Source organism: Hyla sarda, chromosome 2 (assembly GCF_029499605.1).
Source record: "Hyla sarda isolate aHylSar1 chromosome 2, aHylSar1.hap1, whole genome shotgun sequence".
Classification (NCBI taxonomy): domain Eukaryota; kingdom Metazoa; phylum Chordata; class Amphibia; order Anura; family Hylidae; genus Hyla; species Hyla sarda.
The window spans coordinates 11530847-11540026 of NC_079190.1; positions in this window are offsets into that span (position 1 = coordinate 11530847).

The window sequence follows — 9180 nt, forward strand, 5'->3', positions numbered from 1 at the left end:
AAGGTAAACACTAGGCTGGCATCGTCTGTAAGGTAAACAGTAGGCTGGCATCGTCTGTAAGGTAAGCAGTAGGCTGGCATCGTCTGTAATGTAAGCAGTAGGCTGGCATCGTCTGTAAGGTAAGCAGTAGGCTGGCATTATTTGTAAGGTAAGCAGTAGGCTGGCATCATCTATAAGGTAAACACTAGGCTAGCATCGTCTATAAGGTAAGCAGTAGGCTGGCATCGTCCGTAAGGTAAGCAGTAGGCTGGCATCGTCTATAAGGTAAGCAGTAGGCTGGCATCGTCTGTAAGGTAAGCAGTAGGCTGGCATCGTCGTTAAGGTAAACACTAAACTGGCATTGTCTATAAGGTAAACACTAGGCTGGCATCGTCTGTAAGGTAAGCAGTAGGCTGGCATCATCTGTAAGGTAAGCACTAGGCTTGCATCATCTGTAAGGTAAGCAGTAGGCTGGCATCTGCTGTAAGGTAAGCAGTAGGCTGGCATCGTCTGTAAGGTAAGCACTAGGCTGGCATTGTCTGTAAGGTAAGCACTAGGCTGGCATCGTCTGCAAGGTAAGCAGTAGGCTGGCATCATCTGTAAGGTAAGCACTAGGCTTGCATCGTCTGTAAGGTAAGCATTAGGCATGCATCGTCTGTAAGGTAAACACTAGGCTGGCATCGTCTGTAAGGGAAACACTAGGCTGGCATCGTCTGTAAGGTAAGCAGTAGGCTGGCATCGTCTGTAAGGGAAACACTAGGCTGGTATCGCCTGTAAGGTAAACACTAGGCTGGCATCGTCTGTAAGGTAAACACTAGGCTGGCATCGTCTGTAAGGTAAGCAGTAGGCTGGCATCGTCTGTAAGGTTAGCAGTAGGCTGGCATCGTCTGTAAGGTAAGCACTAGGCTGGCATTGTCTATAAGGTAAGCAGTAGGCTGGCATCGTCTGTAAGGTAAGGAGTAGGCTGGCATAGTCTGTAAAGGTAAGCAGTAGGCTGGCATCGTCTGTAAGGTAAGCAGTAGGCTGGCATCGTCTATAAGTTAAGCACCAGTCTGGCATCGTCTATAAGGTAAGCAGTAGGCTTGCATTGTCTGTAAGGTAAGCAGTAGGCTGGCATCGTCTGTAAGGTAAGCAGTAGGCTGGCATCGTCTGTAAGGTAAGCAGTAGGCTGGCATCGTCTGTAAGGTAAGCAGTAGGCTGGCATCATCTGTAAGGCAAGCAGTAGGCTGGCATCGTCTGTAAGGCAAGCAGTAGGCTGGCATCGTCTGTAAGGTAAGCAGTAGGCTGGCATCGTCTGTAAGGTAAGCAGTAGGCTGGCATCATTTGTAAGGTAAGCAGTAGGCTGGCATCGTCTGTAAGGTAAGCAGTAGGCTGGTATCGTCTGTAAGGTAAGCACTAGGTTGGCGTCATCTGTAAGTTAAGCAGTTGGCTGGCATCGTCTGTAAGGTAAGCAGTAGGCTGGCATCGTCTGTAAGGTAAACAGTAGGCTGGCATCGTATGTAAGGTAAGCAGTAGGCTGGCATCGTCTGTAAGGTAAGCAGTAGGCTGGCATCTTCTGTAAGGTAAGAAGTAGGCTTGCATCGTCTGTAAGGTAAGCAGTAGGCTGGTATCGTCTGTAAGGTAAGCACTAGGTTGGCGTCATCTGTAAGTTAAGCAGTTGGCTGGCATCGTCTGTAAGGTAAGCAGTAGGCTGGCATCGTCTGTAAGGTAAGCAGTAGGCTGGCATCGTATGTAAGGTAAGCAGTAGGCTGGCATCGTCTGTAAGGTAAGCAGTAGGCTGGCATCTTCTGTAAGGTAAGAAGTAGGCTGGCATCGTCTGTAAGGTAAGCAGTAGGCTGGCATCGTATGTAAGGTAAGCAGTAGGCTGGCATCTTCTGTAAGGTAAGCAGTAGGCTGGCATCGTCTGTAAGGTAAGCAGTAGGCTGGCATCGTCTGTAAGGTAAGCAGTAGGCTGGCATCGTCTGTAAGGTAAGCAGTAGGCTGGCATCGTCTGTAAGGTAAGCAGTAGGCTGGCATCGTCTGTAAGGTAAGCAGTAGGCTGGCATCGTCTGTAAGGTAAGCAGTAGGCTGGCATCGTCTGTAAGGTAAGCAGTAGGCTGGCATCGTCTGTAAGGTAAGAAGTAGGCTGGCATCGTCTGTAAGGTAAGCAGTAGACTGGCATCGTATGTAAGGTAAGCAGTAGGCTGGCATCTTCTGTAAGGTAAGCAGTAGGCTGGCATCGTCTGTAAGGTAAGCAGTAGGCTGGCATCGTATGTAAGGTAAGCAGTAGGCTGGCATCGTCTATAAGGTAAGCAGTAGGCTGGCATCGTCTGTAAGGTAAGCAGTAGGCTGGCACTCTGATGGTTCCCATTGGAGGTCATCCCTGGCATGGTACATTCACAATAAATGACGATTCCCCTGAGGCAGCGGGCACGTGCCCCCACCCCAGGTTGCTGTATTAATGCCATGAATGATTCAGGAGGTGCTGTCATGCTTTGTGGGTTCGGTGTAACACAGTACAGCAGTGTCAGGGCATTCAGGCATTCAGGTTACAGTTATTAGGTGACCCGGGACAGATGCAATTACCAGGGATTAAGAGGCGTTTAACCTATCAGCCTGGGATCAGTGCGGTACGCAGCCCTCCTGCTGGCACCACACTCTGATCCCATTAATAGGGCTGTCAAGGCCATAGCGCCACACATGGACGCCCCAGGTATTGCAGTTTGTTTCCGTTAAAGGGGCACTCAATTTAAAAATCTTAATCCTTCCAGTACTTAAATATTCTACAGTAAGTTCTTTTCTTTTTGAATTTCCTTTCTGTCTGACCACAGTGCCCTCTGCTGACACCTCTGTCTATGTCAGGAACTTTCCAGAGCAGTAGAAAATTCCCATAGCAAACCTCTCCTGCTCTGGACAGTTCCTGACATGGACAGAGGTGTCAGCAGAGAGCGCTGTGATCAGAAAGAAAAGAACTTAAAAACTTCCTGTGGAACATACAGCAGCTGATAAGTACTGGAAGGGTTAAGATTTTTATATAGAAGTAATTAACAAAATAGTTTTCCACCGGAGAACTCCTTTAATGGGCGGACTGACCTGTAATACTATACATCACAATGCAGCGCTGTTTTGGAAGAAGTCAACCATGTCATTCTAACACAGATAATATTTTTCAAGATCACTGCTTGCTGTCAGTGAATGCAGGGAAGTAGATATAGAAGAGGTTATAGATGTGGGGAGACCCAAAGACCCCACTACTACATAGGAAGACACTATTATTAGTAGCAGAGCTAGAGATTGTGCATTGGAGCCATTTGCTTCTAGCCAGACTTACTACCTCTAACAGCTGAGGGTTTGCTACAATTGCAAGTTTAACAATTAGAGTTGGTGTGAACACGGCCTTGAAGAGGAGAGGAGTGCAATGGATATACCCTACACCTGTCAAGTGAACCATAAACATATATACACATATACTATATAGATGTAGCAGAGGTGAGTGTGTGCTGGAGCTCATGGAAAGATAGATAGATATGAGATAGATAGATAGATAGATAGATAGATATGAGATAGATAGATAGATAGATAGATAGATATGAGATAGATAGATAGATAGATATGAGATAGATAGATATGAGATAGATAGATAGATATGAGATAGATAGATAGATATGAGATAGATATGAGATAGATAGATAGATATGAGATAGATAGATATGTAGATAGATAGATAGATATGAGATAGATATGAGATAGATAGATAGATAGATATGAGATAGATAGATAGATAGATAGATAGATATGAGATAGATAGATAGATAGATATGAGATAGATAGATATGAGATAGATAGATAGATATGAGATAGATAGATAGATATGAGATAGATATGAGATAGATAGATAGATATGAGATAGATAGATATGTAGATAGATAGATAGATATGAGATAGATATGAGATAGATAGATAGATAGATAGATAGATATGCGATAGATAGATAGATATATAGATAGATAGATATGAGATAGATAGATAGATATGAGATAGATAGATAGATATGAGATAGATAGATAGATAGATATGAGATAGATAGATATGAGATAGATAGATATGAGATAGATAGATAGATATGAGATAGATAGATAAATATGAGATAGATAGATAGATATGAGATAGTTAGATATGAGATACAGACAAAGAATAAGTCAGCCAGCACTTTAGTTGATACCAAACTATTATATGGACCTGGCCTACAGGTGCACGCTACTAGGCTAGATATACAGCAACAGAAGAATACAGCAGCACACTGCCAGCACAAGGATATAGGTGCAACATGAACATGCAGATAAAACATGGAGACTATACAGCTATGGTGTAATAGATGCAAATGTGAAACTATGAGAGAGTGAGGCACTTAGCTCGCAAATTTGTCTCCGCCGGCGGTCAAATAGCTTGGACCGTCCCACCGCGATAAGGTGGCCTCATTGGGACGGACCCTACACTGTGAATATGCCTCTGTGTGAACAGTTCAGTAAGCATGGCAGGATCTGGAACATCCAACACATCTTATATACACACGGTCCAAGCTATTTGACCACCGGCGGAGACAAATCTGCGAGCTAAGTGCCTCACAATCTCATAGTTTCACATTTGCATCTATTACACCATAGCTGTATAGTCTCCATGTTTTATCTGCATGTTCATGTTTCACCTATATCCTTGTGCTGGCAGTGTGCTGCTGTATTGTTCTGTTGCTAGATAGATAGATAGATAGATAGATAGATAGATAGATATGAGATAGATAGATAGATATGAGATATATAGATAGATATGAGATAGATAGATAGATAGATATGAGATAGATAGATAGATATGAGATAAATAGATATGAGATAGATAGATATGAGAGAGATAGATAGATAGATAGATAGATATGATATAGATATGAGATAAATAGATAGATATGAGATAGATAGATAGATAGATATGAGATAGATAGATAGATATGAGATATATAGATAGATAGATATGAGATAAATAGGTATGAGATATATAGATAGATATGAGATAGATAGATAGATAGATAGATATGAGATAGATAGATATGAGATAGATAGATATGAGATAGATCTGAGATAGATAGATATGAGATAGATATGAGATAGATATGAGATAGATAGATAGATAGATAGATAGATATGAGATAAATAGATAGATATGAGATAGATAGATATGAGATGGATATGAGATAGATAGATATGAGAGATAGATAGATACATATGAGATAGATAGATATGAGATAGATAGATAGATAGATATGAGATAGATATGAGATAGATAGATATGAGATAGATAGATATTAAATAGATAGATATGAGAGATAGATAGATATGAGAGAGATAAATAGATAGATAGATAGATAGATATGAGATGGATATGAGATAGCTAGATATGAGATAGATAGATATTAGATAAATAGATAGAACATTAGGACATGGGATAGAGAAGATATGTGGGAAAGTTCCGTCACTTGTGAATAATAATAAATTCCTTGTGCACATTCAGCAGAATTAACCCCGAGTTGTCGTCTCTGATCGGTCGGAGTCTTAAGGAGATTAAGCAAATCCTTACAGAATGTGATTGTAAGAAGAGACACAATGGAGAATTCTCTGCACTCACCATAGACGGCACATGGAACCTTCTGCACAATCCAGGTGAGTCCAGGTGAGGGGGACCAGGACTAGTGCAGACCCCCGGAGTCCTCCAGCCGCTGTTACCTGCCCGGTGGGGTCTTGCCTGGCACAGGCTGCCCATTCATGTCCACTGATCCTTCTTACAGAGAGGAGGAGATTTCAGGGCAGAGGTCTGGTCTGCGGTGACATCAGAGCGCGGGGTGGAGAGAGGAGTGACAATACCTGATACAATGGAATGACACTATGTCATCCTGCATACAGCAGAGCTGAGTGTGTCAGATGTAGCAGAGCTCAGTGTGTCAGATGTAGCAGAGCTCAGTGTGTCAGATGTAGCAGAGCTGAGTGTGTCAGATGTAGCAGAGCTCAGTGCGTCAGATGTAGCAGAGCTGAGTGCGTCAGATGTAGCAGAGCTGAGTGTGTCAGATGTAGCAGAGCTGAGTGTGTCAGATGTAGCAGAGCTGAGTGTGTCAGATGTAGCAGAGCTCAGTGTGTCGGATGTAGCAGAGCTCGGTGTGTCGGATGTAGCAGAGCTCGGTGTGTCGGATGTAGCAGAGCTCAGTGTGTCAGATGTAGCAGAGCTCAGTGTGTCAGATGTAGCAGAGCTCAGTGTGTCAGATGTAGCAGAGCTCAGTGTGTCAGATGTAGCAGAGCTCAGTGTGTCAGATGTAGCAGAGCTCAGTGTGTCAGATGTAGCAGAGCTCAGTGTGTCAGATGTAGCAGAGCTCAGTGTGTCAGATGTAGCAGAGCTCAGTGTGTCAGATGTAGCAGAGCTCAGTGTGTCGGACGTAGCAGAGCTCAGTGTGTCAGACGTAGCAGAGCTCAGTGTGTCAGACGTAGCAGAGCTCAGTGTGTCAGATGTAGCAGAGCTCAGTGTGTCAGATGTAGCAGAGCTGAGTGTGTCAGATGTAGCAGAGCTCAGTGCGTCAGATGTAGCAGAGCTGAGTGCGTCAGATGTAGCAGAGCTGAGTGTGTCAGATGTAGCAGAGCTGAGTGTGTCAGATGTAGCAGAGCTGAGTGTGTCAGATGTAGCAGAGCTCAGTGTGTCGGATGTAGCAGAGCTCGGTGTGTCGGATGTAGCAGAGCTCGGTGTGTCGGATGTAGCAGAGCTCAGTATGTCAGATGTAGCAGAGCTCAGTGTGTCAGATGTAGCAGAGCTCAGTGTGTCAGATGTAGCAGAGCTCAGTGTGTCAGATGTAGCAGAGCTCAGTGTGTCAGATGTAGCAGAGCTCAGTGTGTCAGATGTAGCAGAGCTCAGTGTGTCAGATGTAGCAGAGCTCAGTGTGTCAGATGTAGCAGAGCTCAGTGTGTCAGATGTAGCAGAGCTCAGTGTGTCGGACGTAGCAGAGCTCAGTGTGTCAGACGTAGCAGAGCTCAGTGTGTCAGACGTAGCAGAGCTCAGTGTGTCAGATGTAGCAGAGCTCAGTGTGTCAGATGTAGCAGAGCTGTACTAGAGGAATATCTGTGTATTTTACATAAAGTACAGTGTTATAAGGAAGAACTTAAATGAAGCAACAAATGACAAACTCAGCTCTGCTGCACCTGTTCACTGACAGTGATAAAAGGGTTATCCAGGATTAGAAAAACAAATCCGATATCTTATAAATACAGCACCGCCCCTGTCTTCAGGTTGTGTGTGGTATTGCAGCTGAGTCTATTGAAGTGAATAGAGCCGGGATGTAATACCACACACAATCTGAGGACAGGTGTGGTTCTGTTTTTTATAACCCCTTTAAGTTGTGAGCAGAGAACAGAGATTGACCTAAATAAGAAAGAGGAGCTGAGATCAACAGCAAGGAGTCTGGAGATCCACTAGGATGGAGCCTGGAGATCCACTAGGATGGAGCCTGGAGATCCACTAGGAAGGAGCCTGGAGATCCACTAGGAAGGAGCCTGGAGATCCACTAGGAAGGAGTCTGGAGATCCACTAGGATGGAGCCTGGAGATCCACAGCAAGGAGTCTGGAGATATACTAGGAAGGAGCCTGGAGATCCACTAGGAAGGAGTCTGGAGATCCACTAGGATGGAGCCTGGAGATCCACTAGGATGGAGCCTGGAGATCCACTAGGGTGAAGCCTGGAGATCCCCTAAGATGGAGCCTGGAGATCCACTAGGAAGGAGGCTGGAGATCCACTAGGATGGAGCCTGGAGATCCCCTAGGATGGAGCCTGGAGATCCCCTAGGATGGAGCCTGGAGATCCACTAGGAAGGAGCCTGGAGATTCACTAGGATGGAGCCTGGAGATCCACTAGGATGGAGCCTGGAGATCCACTAGGATGGAGGCTGTAGATCCACTAGGATGGAGCCTGGAGATCCACTAGGATGGAGCCCAGAGATCCACTAGGATGGAGCACGGAGATACACTAAGAAGGAGCCTGGAGATCTAATAACAAGGAGGCTGGAGATCCACTAGGAAGTAGCCTGGAGATCCACTAGGAGGGAGCCTGGAGATCCACCAGGATGGAGCCTGGAGATCCCCTAGGATGGAGCCTGGAGATCCCCTAGGATGGAGCCTGGAGATCCACTAGGAAGGAGCCTGGAGATTCACTAGGATGGAGCCTGGAGATCCACTAGGATGGAGCCTGGAGATCCACTAGGATGGAGGCTGTAGATCCACTAGGATGGAGCCTGGAGATCCACTAGGATGGAGCCCGGAGATCCACTAGGATGGAGCACGGAGATACACTAAGAAGGAGCCTGGAGATCTAATAACAAGGAGGCTGGAGATCCACTAGGAAGTAGCCTGGAGATCCACTAGGAGGGAGCCTGGAGATCCACCAGGATGGAGCCTGGAGATCCACCAGGATGGAGGCTGGAGATCCACTAGGAAGGAGCCTGGACATCCACTAGGAAGGAGCCTGGACATCCATTAGGAAGGAGCCTGGAGATCCACTAGGATGGAGCCTGGAGATTCACTAGGATGGAGCCTGGAGATCCACTAGGATGGAGCATGGAGATCCACTAGTAAGGAGCCTGGAGATCCACTGGGATGGAGCCTGGAGATCCACTAGGATGGAGCCTGGAGATCCACTAGGATGGAGCACGGAGATCCACTAGGATGGAGCCCAGAGATCCACTAAGAAGGAGCCTGGAGATCTAATAACAAAGAGGCTGGAGATCCACTAGGATGGAGCCTGGAGATCCACTAGGATGGAGCCTGGAGATTCACTAGGAAGGAGCCTGGAGATCCACTAGGATGGAGGCTGGAGATCCACTAGGATGGAGGATGGAGATCCACTAGGATGGAGCCTGGAGGTCCACTAAGAAGGAGGCTGTGGATCCACTAGGATGGAGCCTGGACATCTACTTGGAAAGAGGCTGGAGATCTACTAGGAAGGAGCCTGGACATCCACTAGGAAGGAGGCTGGAGATCCACTAGGATGGAGCCTGGAGATCCACTAGGATGGAGCCTGGATATCCACTAGGATGGAAGCTGGAGATCCACTAAGAAGGAGGCTGGACATCCACTAGGAAAGAGGCTGGAGATCTACTAGGAAGGAGCCTGGAGATCCACTAGGATGGAGCCTGGAGATCCCCT